General features: G+C 46.1%; 1 protein-coding gene across 3 annotated transcripts in view; it reads left to right on the forward strand.

The window, feature by feature from the left end:
• Positions 1 to 2,779: 2,779 nt before the first annotated feature.
• The window catches only part of GRIN2B (glutamate ionotropic receptor NMDA type subunit 2B), a 217,861-nt gene continuing 197,443 nt past the window's right edge, over positions 2,780 to 23,197 (forward strand). The window contains exons 1-2 of one of the 3 annotated variants that reach the window (XM_027722630.2): positions 2,780 to 2,896; positions 3,710 to 4,141. The gene's annotated coding sequence lies outside the window, so the exon portion shown is untranslated. Of the gene's footprint in view, positions 2,897 to 3,222; positions 3,238 to 3,319; positions 3,378 to 3,709; positions 4,142 to 23,197 lie in introns of those variants that run through there. The other 2 variants (XM_027722631.2, XM_039391417.1) reach the window with 2 other exon arrangements.

A 23,197-nucleotide genomic window follows, 5' to 3' on the forward strand; every position in this document is an offset into this window, starting at 1 on the left:
AAAATTAATTTTGGAGTTAGACGCTGTGCAGAATCTCAAGAAGATAATTCTGAATTGACTGGCATTTTTGTGTGCCCAATTTAAAATTTGTAACTGAGCCTGATTTCTTTGGTCAGGGGGAATGCACCAATTTTCTCTAAAAAAAGTATCCAATTGGACACTCAGACCCCTAATGACTATAGGGAACTTGGCCCACATGATTTATTTAAGAGACAATTATAAATATACATATGTATGTTTATGTAAGATGTATATAAACATCTGTGAAGTAGAAAGGCAACTAGTCTTATCCTTAAAAGCAAACAATAACACAGGCTTCCATGTACCACGTAACTGTGGAGTTGTGTAGTTTTATAAAGAAAACTTATGGTTGGTGAATTCCTTCATCTTAAGGTCACAGAGATTTATAATCTTAAATATTGCTGACTTGCTTAAAATGATTGCAGTTGCTCTCTTCTGGTTGATAGACCTCTTTTCAGAAGTTGTTCCTAAGATACTTCTTAATTCTCCATTTTGTGTTTCCAAGTAATATGCTGGATGAAAACCACTCCCTCTCTTCTTTGTCAAGCACCTTCTCTGCTTGTTTCATCCAGAATAATGCAGGAGGACCTGCACAGTTGTAGTTTATCCCTTCTTACCATACAGAAAGGAAAAAACATTCCTTGGCCAAATCTTATCTGCTATTCTTGTATCACTTTATCAGTGAAAGGAATGGGAAAGTCAAATGACTAATCTCTTCAGCTATTAGCAACTTCTGTATGTAAGTATCACTCTACAGTTCTTTCCTCCAACCATTCTGAGATAATTTCAGATTACTTCAGGCTTTGGCTAATATGTCTTCCATTTTTACTGAAATTAGAATGAAAAATATCATAGTCACTTTTTTTAAGCATGCCTAAAAGTGTTAGGAAAATCTAGCAGAACAGGCCTTACCAGCACCATCAAGAAGATCCTGGCTGTTGGAATTAGAATACTGGTGTCTGCTTTTGTCAAAGAACTGAAACACAGATTGGTATTGCTTGTGGTCACTGCAGTTACATGAAAAATACCATTGTACACACACTGGACATGGAAATAGAAATTCATTCAAACTCCGGATGGCATATTAATATATATGCACACAGTGCTACAGCCACATTGCCGCCCATAGCCTTCCCTACACACCAGCAAGCCCTATTTGGACCACATAAATTAATTCAAATTGAGACATGACCTGAGCATTAAGAGAGAACAGAACTGCTCTGGTGCTTTCAGGTGACTTTCCTCCCTCGGGAACATTGGCCATATCCATGTTTTGCCCTGCAAATACATACCTGCTCACTGGAACTCAATTCTTTGGCATGTGGGATCCAGCCCTCCTTGCCTGTCTCTTGAGCAGTACCTTCCTCACTGCTCCTGGACATAGAGAATGCTAGGTAGGTACAAGCCACTGTGTTTTCCTTGAAGGGTCCTTTCCATGAGAGGTGTGCAAAGGCTGGACAATGCATCAGGACTGAAGCTGAGCAGGTGTTGGGCCTGGCACCTGATTTCCTGCAGGACAAGTGTAGCTGACAGGGAAGCATGGGGAGTGCTTTCCTCAGTGCTCTTGTCTCTAGGGGCTCACCAAGGACCATCTGAGCCCATCCAAATCTCCCACCAAGACCCATACATTGGCAAGGTGGGCATCTGCAACCCTAGAGTGACTACATGTCCTGAAGGCTGCACTTGGCACTTCCACCTGGAGGGGGCCTGCTTTGTTACCCTCTCTGTCTTTTACTGGTTAAGGGCAGACTTTCCCTAGGACTGTTTTGCAGTGCTGAGGAGGGTAGGTGGGCATGCTCTGCTCAACCACCCAATGCTAAATCTAGGCATGGGAGAGGACAGAGTCGGATCTGTGACCACAGGGTGGATCACCATGCTGGGGCGAGGCTGAGAGCCCCATGGCCAGCAAGGGTGCAGGCATCCATTGGGCAGGGCAGGACGAGGATGCCGATGCATGTTGCTTTCTGTTCAGGCTGATTTCACGTTGCTTAGCTTCCAAGGGGCTCTGAGAATAGCAATTAAAGCACCGAGCTTAATTGTGGAGTATCCAATTTGGATATTAGCGTTATCTCTGCTCTCACTGCTTTCTTTTCGTTCAGATCTAATTCTGCTGCCTGCCTGCTGGCTGGGCGCCTGTTCCTTTCTTCTCATTATTACTATTTTATGGTTATTGTTAATATATTTTTTTAAGCATTCCTTCTCTCCGTCGCTTCCAAGCACCCGAGTCGCGGTCCGAGGGGGTGTCGGACCCAGGGAGCCCCCGGTGCTCCCCGCGGGGGCTGCGGCGGCGGCTCGGCCTCGGCCCCGTGCCCGGGGGCCAGGCAAGAGACACAGGTGCCTCTTGCGGCTCGGCCCCCGGGCACGGGCTACCTCTTCACCCCTGCCGGACGTCGGAGGTCGAGACCTGCCCGCCTCGGTAGCGGTTGGTCTCCCGTTACCCGTACTGTCTCTCCTCCTCCTCCTCCTCCTCCTTTTCCTCCTTCTGTTCTCCCCCCGTTTCCCCCACTGCTCACTCGCACAGACCTCTTCCCGCTCCCCCGTCCCTTGATTTTTTCCCCCCTCCTCACCATTTTCCGCGGGTATATTTAATTATTATTAATCGCTAAGCTGCTTTATTAGTTCACGTTCCCATGTTTTCTCTACCTCTGGGAAGCATTCTCGGATCTTTTATATTGCAGAGGATTTTTTTTTGCAAAATGTATTTTTAGGGTGATGCTCTGAGCACTTCCCCCTCCCCGCCCCGCATCTCCCACCCGGGCAGTAACAGAGGAGAGACTGAAGAAGTTGAGCATGTCTGAGGCGGATCAGCCTTGCAGGCAGAGAGGGGGGCAGTAGCTACTCAGAGCAAACCGAGTGCTTGAAGCAGGATTTGCTGGTATGTATGTGGGTCTGGATTTTATGACAGCTGTAAGTGTGAATCTTTTTCTGTGCGAGATGGGAGGGGAAAAGAAAAAAAATACCTACGGCTTCATTAAATAAATGCCTGCATAGCTATAAGCCCGGTCCGACTGTGCACCATCGGTGGTGTGGGGACACTCCCAGCTACCCACCCACCCACCCCTAGGAAAAAAAAGAGCCCAAGCAAAGCCCTGAGAGGCGAGGGTTGTGTTGCGGGAGGTGAAGGGGGGGGGGGAGGGCGTGGTGGAGGGCGCGTAGTGCAAACCGGCCCCGTCGCAGGTGAAGCAGCCCCCCATCGCCCCCCCGGCCCCGGTGGCGGTGCGTGTGTGTGCGCGGAGCGCGCCCCGCGCTGCCCGTGGAGCCGAGCGCGGCGGGCAGCGGTGCCGGCAGCACTGCAGAGGGGTGGGCACGGCCCTCGCCAGCCCTCGGGGGCTGGGCCCGGGGGTGGGCGAAATGCTGTGCGTGCGTGGGGAGGGGGCCGTGGCGGGGGGGGGGAGGCGCCTTCTCTCCGCGATTCACATCGTGCCCGCTTTCCCGTCTCGTATGCATGCCTATCCCGGGAATGGTGTAGTCAGCCCGTATCTGAATTATTTATAGACTCGTGCCAGCTGTTTTTTTTTGTTGGTTTTTTTTTTAATTTATTTTTTTTTTTAAATTCCGCTGGTGTGCACTGTTGGGAAATGCGTTTTGTCTCCCTTCTTTCTCAATATATTAATGTCTTTGTTGGGGAGCGGTTTTTATCCCCTTCAGATCCCTCTAATACAAAATTGATGCTTATTTTTCCCTTCAGGAAGGGGACGCTTTGAGGATAATCATGCTTCACAGAAGAACGGCACCGACCTCCAGTTGCATTAAACACAACCTCTTTCAATAGGGCTCCAGGAAAAAAAAAAGAATTATAAGAATAATCATTAAAAAGGCGAAAGGAATGCTTACTCTGGAACCTGCATTTGATGATCCTCACCAGTCGTGCTGAATATCCTCTGTAGTGATTCTCTCCAGCTTTTGAATTTGCACCGCTTCAAGACGCAAGATTGCCACAAAGAAACCTCTATTTTTTTTACAGCCAAGTAGGATTGTTTTTTAGCTCATTCCCCCACATTTGCCCCCCGACCCTTATTCTTCTTATGTGGATATGCAAGCAAGAAGAGGAGACTGGACATTCCCAACATGCTCTCTCCCTTGATCTGTCCGTCTAGAGGTTCTGCTTCTACAAACCAAGGTAGGGAAATTCCTGTTTCTGTGGTTTTGCTGGCAGCTCATTTTGGTTTGCCCAGGGAAGATCACTCACAGTAGAACAAAAGGTTTAGAGATGCTGCTTTTAGAAGCAGACACGGGGGAAAAAATAAAATAACATTCACCAGACATGTTGATTCTCTCTTGGCTCATCAAATAGGACATGAAGAGAAGGCGAGAGGGATGCTTTTGAGTTACATACCGCGTCGTGAATCGGGGAAAAGTCCCTTGTGATTTTTTTGGGGGGGTGGGCAGGTGGGGGTCGAGAGAGACACGGGAGGAGGAACGCGGTTTTGGAAAGGGGTGAAAAAGAAAATAATTCCCATCCATCCACCCGCAAATTGCCTCCTTCTTTTCGCTGGTCCAGCGGCTTCTTGCCATGCTTTGATGTGAAAACAGAGCTCATTAGGAACAACAGGACGTAGAAACCTGCTTGTTGCCGAGGAGGGTGGTGCATTACTTAGAACCCACGCCGGCCTCTCGATCGTGAGCGGCCTAACGCGGGGGCCGGGGCCGGGGCCCGGGGGGTGGTCGGGGCCGCCCCTGGCACCGCGGCAGGAGCCCGCCCAGCGCCGGGGCGAGCGCGCCTGCTTGCGTGGAGGTGAAGGGCTATTTTAAGTCCAAGCACGTCAAGAGACTTAGCATGAACCTACGAGGCGCTGTATTCAGGCAACTTCACGTGTTTTAATTTATCCCCGTCCCCCTGGTGCTATCAGCGGGCATCGTGGCCCCTGTCCGCCGCGACCCATCCTCCACCCCCCCCATTCCCCGCGCCTTACACCCCGTGTCCCTGCGCAGGCAGCCCCTTCCCCAGCCCACTCGGGAGGGATGCAAAATGGCTAACGTGCCACTCGGCTGTAGATACGCGAGAGATACCGGTGCATCCCGACCGTAACGTGACATGTGAGTCTTTCTGTAAGATGGTGGCAAGACAAAGGGAGCAGAGCGCCGTGGGATGCGGGAGCGCCGGGCACAAGGTGTTGAACGTCTCGGGGTTATTTTAAGCCTCAGCCCGTGCCCAGCGCGCCGCTTCGCCCGGCACGCGTGGGTCTGCGCTCCCACGCCGAGAGGCGGGGGGCAGGGGTGAGCTGCTGCACAGCCCCCTCCCGGGGGCGCACCCCCACCACCCTTACCCGCATCGGCAGCCCCCCCACCTGGGCTCCCACCGACCCGCCTCTCCCTTCCTTTCGACCCTATGGCAGACCGGAAGCCTGGCAGCGGGCGGGGGGCGGCCATACGGATCGAGAGACTCACCCCGCTGCAAAATGGGGGGGTGTGTGTCACCCTCCAGCCCTGCCGCGGGGTGAGGCATCCTTGAGGCACCCTCAGCCCTTGAGGCATCCGGAGCATCCTGAGGCGGGGGCGCGCCTTTCCCACCCCCGCCTTTGCCTTCATCCTTCCAGTAGCTCTTTGCCACATTTCTGAGGGGTTTTTATGGGGCTACTGTTAAAACCCAGGAGTGGTTCCGCGTCAAGGGGTTGAAAGCCACCTTTCCTGACATATTCTGGCTGTGCTTCTATAAATATCTAAGGCTTCCCAGGGTTTATCCGCGCCTGGATCCTCCCTGCCTGAGCTCTCCCTCCCTCCCATTTCCTCCGCAAGTGGGAGTAGAAACTTTACCTATGCGGGGAGGAGGGCGTGCCGAAGCCTTTCCCCCCTTTTCGGGAGGAATTTCTCAGGCCTCGCGGCTCCCGGATCTACCCAGGACGCCAGCACCGACTGGGTGGGGGATTGTAGCCCCCTTCGTCGGGGGTCATTTACCCCTGAGAACCCCTAAAACACAAGCCCCGGGGGGGATGCCAGCAGCGTCCGAGGGGAGAGCAGATGCTGGGCTCAGCCCCTTCCCCCTCGCCCCGGCTTTTGCAGGCAGATAGGAGGGAAGAGGAGGAAGGTTGCCTTGGGTGCCTGGTCAGGGTGGCAGTCCCCGGGAGCCGGGCCAGGCTGCCTGCTCCTCTGGAGACCTGCACCCATCCCTGCCCGCCTGGGGCCTGCCACAGTCACCAGCCCTGCCAGCAGGGCACTGGGCCCAAGCAGCTGCCGCATCGCTATCACAGCCCTTCTTAGCCCTGCCCTGGGCCAGGTTCATGCTCCAGGTGGAACAGGGCAGATGGGAGTTGGGGAGGGGTCTGTCAGCTTTGATGCTCAGTCATGGGGGCCAGGAGCATGGGCCTACATCCTCATCCTTCCTTTACCTCCCAGTCTCTCTTGCTGCTACCTTTACCTGTGACTCCTCGTGTTCTCTGCAAGCTCCAGTATGGGCAAAAGGAGATGCCCTCTAAAACTGCTCTCCCAACCATCAAGCACAGCTACCTCAGGCTTTGCAAGCAGTGTATGGAGGCAGCTGATCTCCTCTGAGCTGCCCCTTGGGCAGGCTGAGAGGGCTGGGTATGCAATACTCCCAGCTTATGGGATGAGCTCATGCTAGTGCTGCCCCATTCCCCAAGGCCTTGGGGAGCAGAGCAGGGGCATGGCACCCTGCCCTGTGGGATGTGGGATGACCTGGTGTGCCCCAGCTGCAGCTCTGGAGAAAGCAGCAGTTTGTGTGTGGGTGCAGGGTGCTCTCTAAGAGGAGAGGTTTGGGTATGGGCGATTTTCAAGTGCTCACCCATGCCACCCCAAAGCAGCAGCTCTTGTCGCCTCCACACATCCTGGTTTTCTTTGGTTCCTCATCACACCAGCTTGTCTCCCAGTCCTGAGTGGAGGTCTCAGAGGGTTAGGAGATGATGAAACAGGTTGAGGACAGAGTGGGAAAACAGCCTGGGGGAGGTGAGATCCACTTCAGCCTCCTCTCGGCTCAGCTTATATACGCAGGGACAGATCTCAGCAGGTAAAAGGAAAGAAGCATAATCAAAGCCACGACTCCTCTTCCTAAGCACCCTGGGCTCTGATCTGTTGTCACACACCTGCTGCACCAGCCCAGCTTAGCCTGTGCCAGTCTGGTGCCTCTTGCAATCCCTTTGCCAGCGAGACCATTGCTGGGCAAAAGAAGGTGTCAGCAGCAGTCTCCAGCCATCCCATTCTGGGCAGGATTTTCAGGATAACTGCATTGTTGGCTGAGTTCTACATTGCACCTGTACATGCAAGAACGCAAAGAGATCATGGAGAGATGGAAAATACAGATCAGGGGCAAAAATCCCAACCCACCATCCCCATCTAATAATTTAGGCTTTGACTTGTTTTATCCTCATTTTGGATTACCGAGTCTCCTTGTATAAAAAGTCTGTGAACCAGCACCCCATCCCCAAACCCTAACCTACAGGGGGAAAAGATGATGGAATTAACGTATGCGTTTCATCTGATATTGGAGCTGCGGCAGTTTCTTGTGCTTGGTTTGGAAGCGGGCAGGTGGACCTCACTGCTGGTGCCAGAGCTATGGAGCTGTGCTTGGATTCCCACACTGGACTCACGTTGCCTGGGTTGGCACCAGGAATCAGTGTCTCTGCAGTACCACGTGGGAGGTCTGGATGTGATTCCCAGTGCTGTTTCCTCATTCCCCCAAGCTGGCAGAGGGTGGGAGCTCTGTACAGACAGCACGGCTTATCTTTGCAATGGGCTCCATTCCACACTCTTTTGCTCCTTAGGATGCACAAAAGCTGCCTGTGAGATAGTCCAGACCGAGGACTGCTCCCTAGAGGTTTAATCGTCTTGGCCTTTAGGGAAGCCACAGCTCTACTCTGCCAGTAGTCTACTTGGCAGCATGGTTTGGTGGGCCACAGGGAGAGTTATCTTGCAGCTGGAGAACACGCAGAGGGTTTTTTTAGTTTTTTTTTTTTAAATTTTCTTTGTGTAAGCTGCAATTTATCACAAAGAAATGGATTAGTTAATAGAGGAGATGGACTAGATGATCTTTTTGAGAGAGATGGCTCAATATATTGTGATTGCCTAATCCACCATGGAATGCTCATAGTATCCATTCTGCCTGACATTGGGGCTCTAGGATTGCCAAACTCTTCTGCGATTATCTTTCTTTGATATATATTTATACTTGATAGAAAAGCACGAAATGTTGGGAGAAACATGGCTGATTGGTTACCTGCTATTACTCTCATCCGTCCTCTGTCCACTCATTCACTGGAACTCTTCAAACCACAGTGAATCAACTTATTAATCTTGCCGCTTTGCCGCAGTCAGACGGACTAGCTATGGCCCTGGGTACCTCCCTGCATAAGATGAAATAGCAGTTTGAAGATCACAGCACTGAAATATGTGGAAGGGGAACCAGAGAAAAATAAGATATTTGAAGCTAAGCATGGCTCACCTGCCACCACTGCCTTGTCCCTTCTTCTGAGCTTTGTGTTTCTGCTTCAGCAAAGTGCCTCATAATGGGAACTAAAAAACCCATTTGTCCAACCACAGAGGGGGCTCCACCATCCGACTTACCCTTCTTACTTGTCTGTTCATATAGATAAGAAGGCAGTTGCTGGCAGGGATGCTTGCTCTGACAAAATAAGTGCCATAGTGCTAACCACCTGGGAACTAGGAGATTGACCCAGCTGGATTAAATATCAGAGCTACCTCTCATGCTGGAAAAAAAAATAAATCCAAGTGAACCTACCCTTTATCATTCAGGGGCTCATTGCTTCCTTAGGTGCAAACCACAAGCTCCCAGATAGAACTATATGTTGGAGTGTGAACTGGTGTGTGTAAAAGTCGACCAAAGGCATGGTGGTGATCTGTGCAAACCAGGCAGTATATCTCCATGTGCCCGAGGTTACTGAAAAGAAAAAATGTCCCCTCTCTATGCAGTCAGAAACAAATGTGTGGCACAAGGCAGCGTGCAAACTGTGCTGTGATCAAGTCAATTCAAACCATGGCTAATTTGAATCTCTCAGGGCAAGGCTGTCTTTTATTTAGTGTTTTCTTGGAAGCAGGAGAGAACACTGAGTCTGGGCAGGAGGAGGGACTGACTTATCTTTTTAAAATTGTTACACATACACTGAATATGCTTCATATGTGGAGAATAAAAATACTGCTTTTTCTGTACAGAGGGTCACTAAAAAGGGGAGAGAGAAAGAGTACGTGCTCTGAGACTCACTGACAGCTGATTCTTCTTAATACAGTGAGTATTTGTAGACTGAGAAGTATGCTGGGTGGCTCTCTTCCCTTTCTAACACAAGCAATCAAAGACCGTGTTTCAGAGCCACCAATACAAATGGATTGATTAAATATCTGGGAAAAAAGAGAAATTTTGAATGAGGGTGTGGTTACTGGCCCAAAGTGAAAGGGATACTAGGCTGAGACCTCTGCACCATTCACTCCCTCAAAACCCATCTACAAGGAAGGGTCAGAACTGAAAAGTCACTGAAAGTGACTCAGGTAAAAGGTTGGGTTGCCAACTGAATACTGAAGATGTTTCTGTATTCCAAAGCATACAGTATGATACAGTATCATTAACACTAGTGTGCATGGCTGTGCTGAAACATTTATAGGGAAGAAACACTCTTAGGGGGAAAAATGTGAATTTTATCTTCATGTTCGTGTTTGGTGCTTGTCTCTGCTGATTGCTCATCCACTAAAACGGGTGTGGGGCCACCAGATTATCTGATCTGAATAATCCACGGGACATGGGTCACTCCCACTCATCCCTGGCATGTTGGGCATGTAGGAACTCACCTCCAGGTAACGCTTCATGTGACAAACTCTTAAATTACTTCTCAAGGTAGCAGTCAGCCTACACTTCTTTGTCTGTATGTAGCTATATAGTTGTGGAAATAATTCTTGCTTGCTAACACTTTCAGTCTGGATTTCAACCACTGACCAAGAAATGAAGCAATCTGACTGCCACCATCCTGCTCTAGACCTGCTGTCCAGCCCGTGTGTGAACTCCGTATACAATCCTGTTTGTATTATTTGTTGGAAATAATGAAATGATCTGTCTAGTGCCTATTTACAGTTGTGGTTAAGCCCTGCTTAGATAACTGTGTTCTGTTTAGGGGCTGCACTTCTAAGAGAGGGAAGAACTGGGGAGAGTGTGGGGGAGTGAACTAAGACAATGATCACAGAGAAAACAAGACCTGTAAAAAGGGTTGAGAGAGCCACAGAAGCTCAGTCTGGAGAAAAGACAACTGTGGGTGGATCCCTGACTGTCTGCAAATACATAAAAGACTGTTACAGAAGAAGGACAGGGGCCAATTATTCTCATTAGTCACAAAGGACAGATCAGGAAATAAATGAGTTTAAGATGAAGCAGAGAGAATACAAATTAAACATCAAATTAAATGTTTACTGCAATAATGTTTTTAGTGACAGTAGAAGATGTTGATAATTTTGGCAGATTAGCTTTGACTGACAATATTTAAGGCTAGATGTAGGTGCTGAACGATCAGCATTTTGTATCTAATAGTCTGTCTTCAGTGAACCTTAGATCATGATATTTGCATGCTTAGCCAAACAACTTTGGAAGAAAGATAATGAGGTTGATCTGTCCTGTGTGCAGGAGGGAGGGATTGACTGTCCCATCGGAGGAACCTGATTGGGTTGGGCCCTGTGCTCCAAATCTCATATGGTAGCTGTAGGAGTCAAAATGATGGTGTCGACTGGTGGCAACAACCACCTGATACACTTGAGTGTATCAGGAGCTCCCCAAAGATGTCTGGTTTGCAATATCTCTGGTATGTTGTGGCAGCTCATCCTGTTCGGGGGACAGCTAGAGCTTTGGTATAGAATTTGGGGCAGAAGAGGCTTACAAACGTGTCCCATGTGATGCTTTAGCATTTGCAAGTACAGTTCTTGAATCCTGGGGTAAAATAGGCTGTTCTAGATTGAGACCATGTCTCTTTCATTAAGAAGCTTCACCTGTCTGTAGCCGTTGCATTCAAGTTTTTACACTATCACAGCATCTGAACAGCTAGTGTGCTAAAACTTCATACTGCAAGGGGAGATGATGTTTACCATCACATACTGAATGATGTGAAAATTCACACCTTGCTATTTCATGATGTCATTCTTTTGTCTTGCAAGTTGAGATACAGTTTAAAGATGTCTTGTGCTTACTTTGCTGCTTCCAGAAGAAAAAATGGGATATGGGCAATCACAAGCATCATGGTTTCTGAGAATCATGGCTTCACTAGCCAGCCTTCACAATCTCAACTCTCTGTGCTCTGAGTTGGAGAAACTTCCTGCGCCTGGTTGGGGTTTGAATGGGTGGCTCTGTTAATGGGTTCAGTGAGGGGTCTCCCTAGTTTTGAGTCAGTAGAGATTCCCCTGCCAGGGGCTGAGGTGTCTGAAAGTGCAATTTTGAAATTGTGAGTTTGCCCAGCATTGGGAACGCGCTGTGCGGCCTAAGGCCTATGCCAGTTTATATCCTCCTGTGCATCAGCAGAAGTCATGACTGTGGTGCAACTTTGCTGGTGGATTACACTATTTTTTAACAGATTAACAAGCATGTAATCCTGACCTCTGGTGTATTTTGTAGGAATCAGGAGTTTTCTATACAGGTGTCCATGACACACCCAAACTCAAATGGAGGAAATGACACAATAAGCTCTCTTTTTTTATTATGCTTGGACTTAACATTTTTATTTCACCTATTCTCCTAATCTCTTATTTAAGGTTACCATGCACTGTTGAGGAGCTAATATACACAACTCTCTAACATGGATGTAGTTTCTTGCATGTATGACCTCTGAAGAATTTGGAGGATTTTACAAAAGGAAACAAATGTAAAATGTATACAGTTAGTAAGTTATTAATAGTAAACTATTTCAAAACAGACTAGGAGGTGAGATGGTTACTCAGAACCAGCTGAGACAGATAAGATCTGGTGTCACGAGCCTGATGATAATTTAGTAGTGCAAATGCCATGTCCTACATCTCAGCTGATGGCCTAATGAACAGAAAATTGTTTTCAGGTGATAGGCATAATAGCCTCATGATAGCTTAAATTCACAGTGGTCCCGCATTGTTACCTCTGACTGCAGGGCATGAACAGGACACAGCGGGTTACAGGTAGGTTAGAGATTGAAGTCTGCTATAACAAGGGGCTGTGGCCATGTGGCCCTGTGCCACATGGGACTTTTGCTACTCCAGTGTTCACAGCTGGGAATGAGGTCCTGGAGATATGCAGGGGGAGTTTGGAATGTGAAAGAAGGTGGTCCTAAATTAATACCACCTGGAAATGATTTGCAGAAGAGCTGCTAGGAGCCTAAAGGTGGGGTCTGATTCCAAGGGCAATCCCAAGTTTTCACAGCATTGTGGGGCAAGTGGTTTTGAAGCCTGTGCAGTGAGAGGAATGGCTCTACTGCTGCCTGGAAAGGTATCGGAATGCTGCCAGCTGATCCAGGAGGAGGATGGAGAAAGGGTTGCTGCTGTACATCTCTTTGTGCCAGGTAAAGCAGGATGTTGTTTAATTGTACACAGCTGGATTGCTGGGTAATTTCTGTCACAAGACTCTGCTGAGAAATGCATTTGAAGTGCATTGTGGCAGAGGAAATGCACTAGGACGCACTAACTCGCGGCTACTTGCATGTAGGCATACGCTTGCATGAAAAGCACATGGGAAGGATCTGCATATCCCTCCACCCCTCTCTCTCCTCCTCTGTAATTCTCTGTTATTGCTGGCTGCTGTAGTCAGTGGCCTAAGCATCTCAGGGGAGATTCCCTTGTGTCAGACCTGTTTCGGAAGAGGCAAGCTGAAACATCAGAGGCTGATAATCCCCAAGGGAGAGTTTAATGAAAGCAACAGAATGACATAATCTGTTCTCATAGGCTCTCCCTTTCGTTTCTCTGTGGTTTTGGTGCAACTTGGAATTACTCTCTAATTTATTACTGAAAAGGTGAATATCATATATAATTAAAATTATACAGATAATGTCCTGAAGTGTTGAAAGTCAAAGTATAAAATCAGCTTGGATGTGGTCTGCAGTACCATATCTTTCTGTGAGGAAGCTTTTAAGACTCCATCTGAAAGTAACAAAGTGGCAAATGCCACAAAAGTATAAACGGGAATCTCAGAAAAGACATTGCAACCGTTTTGTAACATGATGGTGGACCCTTAAGCTAAACAGGAGGAGATAAAAACTAAGAAGCTTAGAAAAATAGAGTAGCTGTGGGATGGCTGCCTTAAGAGATACAGTGACTCTTGCAGAAAGTTCTCTTTCAATCTCTGGTTTGAAAATTTGCAAAGTTTCAAACCAATGATTCAGAGAGAGCTGCAAGGATCATGCGTTATCCTTTTTAATTTGCACCATTTCAATGGGGAGTAAAGGAGCTAAAAGACTCTCTGAACTTCAGGACTCAGAACTTTGCAAGAGCTGAATGCCTGAGCCTTGGCACTCTCTGAAGCAGGAGCTGGATACCCAAAGCAGGTATCTTACATGAGCAATGCTTTTTGTGCAATGGTTTTTACTTACTGGAGGGACTAATAACTTTCAGAAACCAGGAGATACATAGTAGGAGATGAGTGTTGGTTAAAGTCTACACCTTGCCTTAATAGTATTTTTTTTTTTTTTTTTTTGTTAGGACATTCTTTGTTTGGACAGATTGATTCCTGACTTCAGCTTTTGACATTAGAAATGGTGATCAAGGTTTTTGATGAAAGAGGTTTGTTATGGAGTGAACATGGCAGGAAATGGGTTAACTGCCTCACAAAAAAAAGAAAAAAAATTAATTTGAGAGGTTTTGCTAGTTCTGCAATGAGATTAGAGTGTTCGATGTGTTTTCATGAAAAAGCAGAGAAAAGAATAGCTAGCAGCCTAGTAGGCAGAAAACTAACTGGGTTGTCGATGACACATGCCTATTCTGCATACTTTGAATTGGGGATTTGTCCCTGAGGCTGTCCTAGCCAAGATGAGGGCTTAGACAACTGGGTCCTCTGCAGTAATGCTTTCTCAGTTGGAACTTTTCCAGTTGGAACTGTTCTACTTCATATAAATGCCTATTCATTGTCCTGGAGAGGGAGTGCTCTAACAACTGGGCTGTAGAGGTAGTTTGTTTCTTTGGCCTGATGTAAAGTAAATACTTATAAAAAGGGAAATTACTTCAGCATGAAAAAAATGGAGGCACAGGCTCTGTAGCCCAGAGGCAGTGGAGTCCTCTGAGACTTGGGAGACATGGGAGCTAATTCTCCCTGCAATTTAGTCAGTGCAGGTTTGTTCTTGTTCTGCTTTGGATGCATTTGTTTTTTCCCAGTGACAACAAAATGTTTCATTTAGCATTGAGCTCCAGTGCTGACTCCAGGTGGGGAAAAAAGTGACGGGAGGAGGTGAATTCCCAGGGAACAAAGACCTGATTCTCAAACAAATGCTCTTAAAGGATGAGGGATGAAAACTACAGACTCTGTGACAGGAAACCAGAGTTACTGCTTCAATGAAATTTTTTATCAGTTCCTATAATGTGCAGGTAGCTCTTTAAAATTGTCTCCAGATCTTTAAAATCACTTGTGATTTTCATTCCTGCTGTTCATATCCCTCTGTATATCCCCTCTCATTGTTCATCATACATTTGCTTTTATAAGCTTGGTGAGATGTTTGGCTTTTATATGGAAACGGGAGTTTTTCCAGAAGTGAACACTAGCTGTGGCAGACTTGTTTCCGGAGGACCTCCAGGGAGTCAGTGGAGAAAGACAGGGTCCTTCAAAGGACAGTGTAGAGTAGGAGCCCAATGGATGTGCTCCAGCTTGCCCTCTAGAGAAGCTAATCCCTGTTGAGTACAAAGGCAGTCTACATAGATGAGTTTCCTAAAAGCTTTTAAGTGTCTCTTTTGTTCTGTGTGTATGCATTTTAAGGATGTGTGGGGTTGGGAGCTAGAAAAGGCAGGAGGTGTGTTAAATTATTGCTCTTTCATCACCCAGTTTTGAAAACAGGCATGTTCCATGAGGAATCCAAAACCTCCTAATGCCTGGTCCTCTGTCTTGTATTTTTCCACATAAGGAAACTGGCATCTGATAGTCCATCTCTTTTTGAATGTGAAGGCCTGGAGATTCCTCAGTCTGGGTCTGATATAAACTGTCCCAAATGTGATTTGAATTTGCAAGAAACAGCGTGCTCTGTATAGATGAGCCCAGCCATGATCTGTGGACTTAGACCTTAATTTCAAACCACAGTTGAATGCACAGTTGGTGCATGAGGTCTGTTGATATGACCAGGTATAGAGCTGGGCCTTGGCATGCCACAGAGAACTGTTTCTCAGGATGCTACAGGAAGGCTAAAGAGAGATGACCAGGGCTTGCTGCTTCACCAATGTCCCAGGAAGGAGCTAGTTTAAGAATGACATTTTATTACATGTCTCCGTACGTTCACCTGCATGGATTTAAAAGCGTTGCCTGTCTCCATCAAGGCAGATCTTTCCTGAGAAAGTATTGCTTGCATGATGAAGCATAAAAATCAAGCAAAACAGAAAATTAGAGAGAAGGTTTCCCCTGGTAGTCTGTGTCCTTTTAAGTGCACAGGGTAATAGATAAATATGTGTATCTTCTCTGACATGACAGTCTTCTGTGATACTGTAGTTTGGCAACTCTGGCAGGTCAAATGGCAACGTGTACCTACGCAAGGGTGGAGCTGCAGCCCAGAGATCGGATCCACTGTCCCTTTGAGATAGGGAATCTTGGCAGACTTTGGGTGTCTGCTCTGTGGTATGAGACGCACGGGCTTACAATATTTGTTTGAATCAGCTTCATTTTGAAATATTATTGTTTATAAACTTGTTCACTTTTGTCATTGGAGGAACATTGTAAAGAACTATTGAGGTGCTGTCTAGGTTGCTGTTTCAATGCCTACGATGAATGCTGCATAAATCCTTGATGTTAATACAATGGGTGCTATTTTTTGTCTTTGTGTTTGATGATTTCCTTGTTTTTTGAACATTAAATGATGTATATAAGGGTACCAACAGATTCTTAAACACTTCTTTTTCCATGTAAGTTTTCATGTATTTTCTTGATCACGTAGTGTATTGCTTTTCCTGCAGTATAAAAACGCAATAAGTATAGAATCTGGTTGGCATTCAGCTTTAGGATCAGATTAAGTTGTGTCAAGTTTTCACCCCCAAATCTTTGTGGACTGTGCCTGGGGGAGAAAAATCAATACTCTCTGGTGAGAACTGCTTAAAATGATTGTATTTGGCATAGCTGAAATTTCCATTTGAACAAAATTTGAGACTTTTAAAGCAACTTAATTGTGTTTCCTCATAATCTGAACTAATTTGAAAGAGTAATATAAAATGATGGTTTGAAAATCGCAGGGCAAAACTTGATGGAAAATCATAGAACTTGATTTTACTGTCAGAGATCCAGAGGGAGAAAAAAAAGAAAGCGTTCAAGACTTAAATTCACTTTTAAACTCCTGCTTTGCTTATAGGTGTCTAAATATTTCGTGGCAGAAAAACAGTGTTTGGTCCAATGCTCTTCCTAGATAGGGCAAATCTTAGGTGAAGCCTGGGAATTTAAAGGGTTCATATGCAAAAGACTCTGCTTGAACTTTGGCTTTACTGAAATGCCACGTTTATTACACCAGCTAAAGAAATAAAGAACTTGGATAAAAGAATCTGGAGATCATATGCTCAATGAAAGATCAGCATAGCAATGTAAAGAGAAGGCAAATTTCACTTGGAAGCAGGAAGTTAAGCTGTGCCTCTTAATATAACTGGAAATGAAATATGAAACATTCATACTGGTAAACAGAAGAACATACTGGGAAAAAGCCCTAGAACCTTGAGCAGCATTTGGACTGAATGGATGAAGTTCCTCAGTGCAAAACTGAAGGGCTTGGAGCAGGTGTAATTGACAGTTTAGCATTGCATGCTAGACCAGGATGGTAAGAGCCACACTAAGGTTTTTCTTCTCCGTAGTCAGCTCCCAGTTGTTTGAAGCCAAGCTGACCTTCTCATCCTGGTTGAGCTGGTCTGGTATATGCTGATCAGCATCTGGCATAAAGGGGTCATCCTTGGTCTATGCCAGGAGATACAGTCAGATGGTATGGATGGAGTTCCTCTCCTCTAGATACATGCATAGGTCTGGTCTTTCTTTTCAGGCTAGAAGCATCCTGAGATCTTGTAGACTAGTCTCCTGAAGGAGGACCCATGGGCTTCAAGTAAGTGCAAAGTGTCGGAGAGGTGTATGTGTACATCTGTGCCATCTCATGTTTTCGGAACATACAAAGGATAGACGCAGTTTTGTATTTTTATGCAACCCACTTTGTTTTCTCTCTCTGCTCAAACTGATCCTTTTATGAAGATCTTTGTGGTGGTGTTAACGACTGTCACGAATCCAGTCAATTCACATGCTTTTCAAGTGACTTGAGTTGTGCTAAGCCTCTTCGGTCACTTCCAAGTCTGGAAAGTTAATCAGAAAACCTTCTCTTGATGCTGGTGAGGAGGAAGTGGGCTGACATGGGTTATGAGAATAGGTTGTGGCAGGAGGACAGATTTACACACCTCGTTGGACTTTCACTGGCAGTAAATTGCATTCCAGTCCTGGTAAAGCCTGAACCATGAAGTGCCAAGAGAGCTGACATAAATTTACCAGCACTAGCAGTACATATTCATGGGAGAGGGTGAGAGGGAGTAGCTGTTGCTTTACTTTGGACTGTTTTCTGGAAACTACAGCGCACTCAGTGGGTAATGTACCCCCTTCATCTTGGTCCCAGAGCAGAGGGGGAGCAGGCACAGTCAGAAACATAGTGGCAAGGACCCCCAAACCACTTGATTTATGAGCTGCAGCTGCCTTGTGGCTATCAGAAGCTTGACTGGGTTGACCAGCAGAGTTGAGCAACCATGGAGGCAATGAATCAATGCTTCCCAGGGCTAGCTCTTCATCCACCCTCAAATCTGTGGCACTCTGCCTTCCCCTTGCTCCTCCATCTTCTTTCCTCCTCCTCCAGACTGGACAAGCCTAGCTGGACTTCATTCCATCACCCCCAGCTCAGGCCCAGGGCAGCCCTGCAGGTGATGAGTGTGGCTGGGAGGCAAACAGTGTCTCATTGCCTTTGAACTAGTTTGGGAGTTGTTAGAGGCTCTGCTGTCTGGGAGCTGGAGGGGCAGGGAAAGAGTTTTGAAGGAGATTTCAGAGGGAAAAAGTTTGGAGGAGAGGAAAGGGTTTTTTCTTTTGCATCCTAAAAAATCTTTGCACTTGGATCCTGCTTCTGTGACAACATGATGCTCAGGCAGCATCTGGTGTGCTTTGGACAAATGTGATGTCTCACAGAAAGGCTTTGAGGTACCCTCCCAACTCCCCCCTCTTTGGGATGAAGGACGAGGGGAACTTTTGACACCATTGTTCAGAGGAGGTTGATGTTCAGACTATTAGGAAGGTGCCATGCCCACTTTGAGGGTGTGCACAGAGAAAGGCAGTGTACAGAAATATATCCCAGCAGTGGTACATTTGGTTGATGTTTAATCAACACCTGTTCAATGCTCCCAGTTGTTGTCATAGGGCCTGGTGTGGGTCTCCAGGGCCCACTGCTTTTTCTGAGAGCAGGAAAACTGTCATTTACAGTGGCACAACATTGGTCGCCACCAAAGCCGAATTGCAGCCTTTGAAAACCATTTGACCATTTTTGGTGAGAGACTGATGGTGGGGACAGTTGTGTGAAGAATCCATATTGTCTTGTGAATTTAGGGATGTGCCTTGACTGTACTGTGATGACAAACCCTCTGCCTTTCCTTTGTGAGAGTATTTCCATTGGAAATCAAAGAGATTTGAGATACATAGCTAGCTAAGCAGTCATACCTCAGAATAGGATTTGGGGATTAGCAGAGTGGATAGTAAATTGAATAGTAGGAGTTAAAATCAGACTATGCTCGGAAAGAAAGCAGAGATGAGAGGTATACCCCTGGAAAGCAGTAATGCCAGAAATGACATTGAAGTTACACCGGTTAGCAAATGAGATATTGGCTCACAATAGAATGCGGCAGCAAAGAGTCTGATGTGATTTCTGGATTGCATAAACAAATCTGTTGTGTCTCGAAGCAAGGAAATGTTTTCTGTGTGTTTCTAGTCATGTTTTCTTCATGTGCCTGATCTGACTGTACCTAGGCTAATTTCTGGAGAACTTAGTGCCCCAAAGATGGCAGCAAATTAGAACAAATTCAGTGGAGCAACAAAAATGATTAAGATGCTGGAGGGATTGATCTAAGAGGGAAGATTAAAGTAACTAATTACATTTAGCTTGGCCAAATGACAATTAAAAGAGAGATGTGATGACTGCCTTAAAATGTGTGCTTAAGAATGTAAACACAGAAGAGAGAGAAATAGAACCGGGGATTGTTTATTGCCGTTGGAGCGGCTGTTGGTTAGAAGCCTGGTCTGCACTGTTAGGGGAGTTGTGTAGGAGCCTAACCAGAAACAGAGGAGAAGTAACTGTAGCCAAACAATAGCAGCAAACCTAACAAAAGAAAGCACTGAATAGACAGCGCAGTTCCTGCTGTGAAATGTGGCTGAGGCTAAAGCACTGTTTGAGGGAAGTAATGGTAGACTCTGAGAGCTTTGCTACGAGGAATGTCCAGAATTCTTCAAGAGAGGATGTAGTGTTCCCACAGTAGTCCTACCCCTCCGATTTGCAGGACTTGTAGATCATTTCTCCCCTGTCCTTTTGTCTGTGAATGTGTAGTGTTGCATCCATGTCAGGTTGTAGTGTTTTTAAAAAGATAGTTTGCAGGCTGGAGCAGGAACAAGCAAGGGGATGGGATAGATGACAGTAGACACTAACTCCTGTAAGAAATACTGAGAGAGTCAGGCATGTTCACTCTGGAGGAAAGATAACTGTAGGTGAAAACTGAACTGCAAATTTGTAAAGTACTGTTATAAAGAGAAAACAGGGGCCAATTATTCCCTTTAGTCACTAAGGGCAAATCTGGAAGAAAGTGGGCTCTTAGCTGGAGCTGGGGAAATCAGGATCTGTATGAAGAGCCTTAAGTATTGGGTGACGAGGAGACCAGGAGAGGATGGGAGAATTGTTATGAGTGTAGATACCCAGGGATGGCATTATATACTTGCTTATCAAGGGATGACACAGGCATCAGGAAACTGGTCTTGTTTCAGTAAGTTTTCATAGGATTTCACAGTTTTTAAAAGCTTCTTGAGCTTCTGAACAAGACAAAGCTGTGGTGCTTTTCTTTGCAGGTTCTTAATTTGTATTATGTGTATTAACATGTTTGTTAATGTTTCTGTTTAATTATATTTTCTTTCATGATGGATCTGTTCGAATACTGTCTTTTGCAATGGAGGAACTACGGATGAAATGCACCCTTCTTACAAAGAAGGGCAAGGAAGAGCTAGTTCCAGCAGAGTGTGGATTAGCTGGGGTTTTTTTCCCTTTTGGTGTGAATATTTTTTGAGGAAAAAAATAGCTTAATTAGTTAAAAAAAAGTCTCTGTACAGTACTATATCTCCTCATTTTGGCAGGCATGGGAAAATATCATGAAGCAAGAAGTCTTATTGCATTATTTCTCATCCAGTTGTATTTAAAAAAATTCTGTACATTTTTCATATAAAGTCCATTTTCAGATGCTGGGATGATATTTCATACCTGGAAATGTTAACTTCCTGATCTGCTTTTAAGACTGAGCACATTTCCAAGTGAAAGGAAGAGCTGAGGACAAGAAACAACCATTAGCTGGTGCAGTATCTCAGCTGGTGGCTCCAGTCTCTCTGGGTGAATGGCTCTGTCGACTGTGATGTGAAGAGCATCCTAAATGTATTCTTTCATGATACTTGTTTGGAGGGCTGTTTTTAAAATAAATGCTTCAATGTAGTTCCCTATAGGGCAGTAACTGTGTCTTGGTGTCATAGCTAGTTCCTGGGCAATTTTAAGAGGAATTTCAAAGAGTGACAGGAACCCATCATCAGAGAAACAGGTTCTTGCTGCAAACTTTTAAGGGCACCATTTAAGGCAAAGGCTGAAGCACTGCATGCAAGTGAGGCTGTGCTGTCCTGGGCTACAGGGAAGACTCAACTTGTGGTAGAGAGAAGGGTAGGGTCCCCTATCTGACTTTTCTGTGTATTGGCTTTTATTCAGTTAATCAAGAGCTGTGGTCGTTTCCCTTCCCTGCCCCAACAGTTCCTGCAGCAGTTCAGTGGTCTGGCAAGCCCACCTTCATTGCTGGTTGAGCATAGCCTGTCAGGCTGTTGGCTGCAGTGGATGAAATGCAGGCACAGGTCTCTGTCTGCTTTACCAGCTGCCTGCAGTACCTTCTCACGAGCATGGCAAGCTAAGGTTGGACAAGTCTTTAACAGTAGCAGAATTTGTCAGAGTCCATGAGGAAGTCACTCAGCACACTTGTGCTTCTGCAAGCTGGGATGATGGACACACACCTACCATATAGCTGTATTCAAAAACCATACTTTCTTTTGTGCTTATGAGGTGCCCTGAGACTTTTCAGCTGATGATGCCATACTTACTCTTTACTTGGTCTTGCCTTTCAGAGCTCTACCCCTGGTACTCTTCAGTGGTTTGGCACTTACTGAAAGAAATAAAGCACACCATACAGAGCAGAAAAGCATTTTACAAAGCATATTCTGATGAAGTCAGCTTCTTGAACAGCTGTGACAGGGACAGAAAAGCAACCAGAAATACAGAAAGGGGAATATGATGGGAGATTTATGCTGGTGAATCTGTCATGAGATCTGCAAGATCTGTGCCTAGAGAAGATCTCAGTGCTCAGTGCTGTCTTACCTGTGAAGCTCTCATCCCAGACTTCCAAGGCTCTGCTGCCATTGTTAGATTCGCAGATGTTTTATGTGATATGGGGTTTGGGATACAGTAAAATTCCATGTCCTCTCTGAAAAAAGTATGGAGCATATTGATTTTCCTTAGATTTCTGTAAATGGCTTTCCACTTCTTATGTATTTATGTTTAACTATTTATTTTTTTTCAGAAGACAGCTGCTGGGCTCATGCAGTTTGTAACTTGTTAGTGTCAGTGCACTGAGTCAACCACATGCCCTGTACCTGTAGAATTCTTAGGAAGAACTGTACTCTTGTTGCTAGATCATTGGTTGATGGTGAGGAACTTGGTCTGGAAATCTCTATAGCAGAGCAGAATATTTCTACCTTTCAGTTAGCTTTTGAAAAATTAAAATGTTAGATTATACCTAAAGAAAGAAGCAACCGTCTGAATGCCTTCATTCTAGAAATGAGTTGGTTTGAACAATGCAAAAGGTCTGTTTCTTTCCCCAGAGTACCTCTGAGTGGCCAGGTTTGCCTGAGTCAGAATGGAGTTGTACTTTGGAGCTGCAAAAGCTTTGTCCAAACACAATCCTTTTCCTTTGCAAAGCTCCAAGAAGCCATGGTTTGGAAACATAGACTCAGCGCAGGTGATGGCTCAGGGACACCAGAACTGACATGGACAGCAGCTGCTCTGAAGGTCGTATGGGTAGAGTCAGCAAAGTGGGAGTCTGCACTGGGTGTGCAAACGTATGCATGTGCAAGCCCCTGTTAGCAGCTGGCTGCCTTGTCCCCTCATGATGCTGCAGTACCAGTTTCCTACCCCAAAGGGCTGCGTACCTGCCTGCACCCCGCCTGCCCTGATGTGCTCTTGTGTGCTGGCATTAGGAGACATGTTTGTAGGACATTCTGACCTGCTTCATGCTCGACAGACGGTAGAAGATGATTGCTGGAGGCAGCCTTTAGTCTGCTTGCAGATTGACTTCGGGGATTACATGCAGGTACATCTGAGCTGCAGCCTTGATGTACCACGGTTCTGCGTGACTTTATAGTGCTTGAGAGGCACGAACTTCATTGTGTGAGATGTTTGCAGCAGCATGCGTGTTCTAATTTCTGAAGACGATGCTTGGCTTATCCACCTTCCACTTTTCTCTAGCTTGCATTGGGAGCCAAAGTACATAAGCAGCATCTTTCCCATAGCCTGTTTCTGCTGTTGTTAATATCCGTTGAAAACCTTTTTTTCCTGCACAGTACTGCAGGTTGGAAAGACTGATGGCACCCAAGGTGAATCACTACATGTTGATGTATTTACTTTACCTGTTGCTCTGTAGAAGCCTGAGATTCAGATACTGAGGTTTTAACAGCTCCCTGCCAATCAGATTAAATATTTAGCAGCAATAGGTTCTGGGCATCCCATTTCTGACAGTGTATTTCATGCATCATTTG

Source organism: Pipra filicauda, unplaced genomic scaffold (assembly GCF_003945595.2).
Source record: "Pipra filicauda isolate LSUMZ 115617 unplaced genomic scaffold, ASM394559v2 scaffold95_size2449627_pilon, whole genome shotgun sequence".
Classification (NCBI taxonomy): Eukaryota; Metazoa; Chordata; class Aves; order Passeriformes; family Pipridae; genus Pipra; species Pipra filicauda.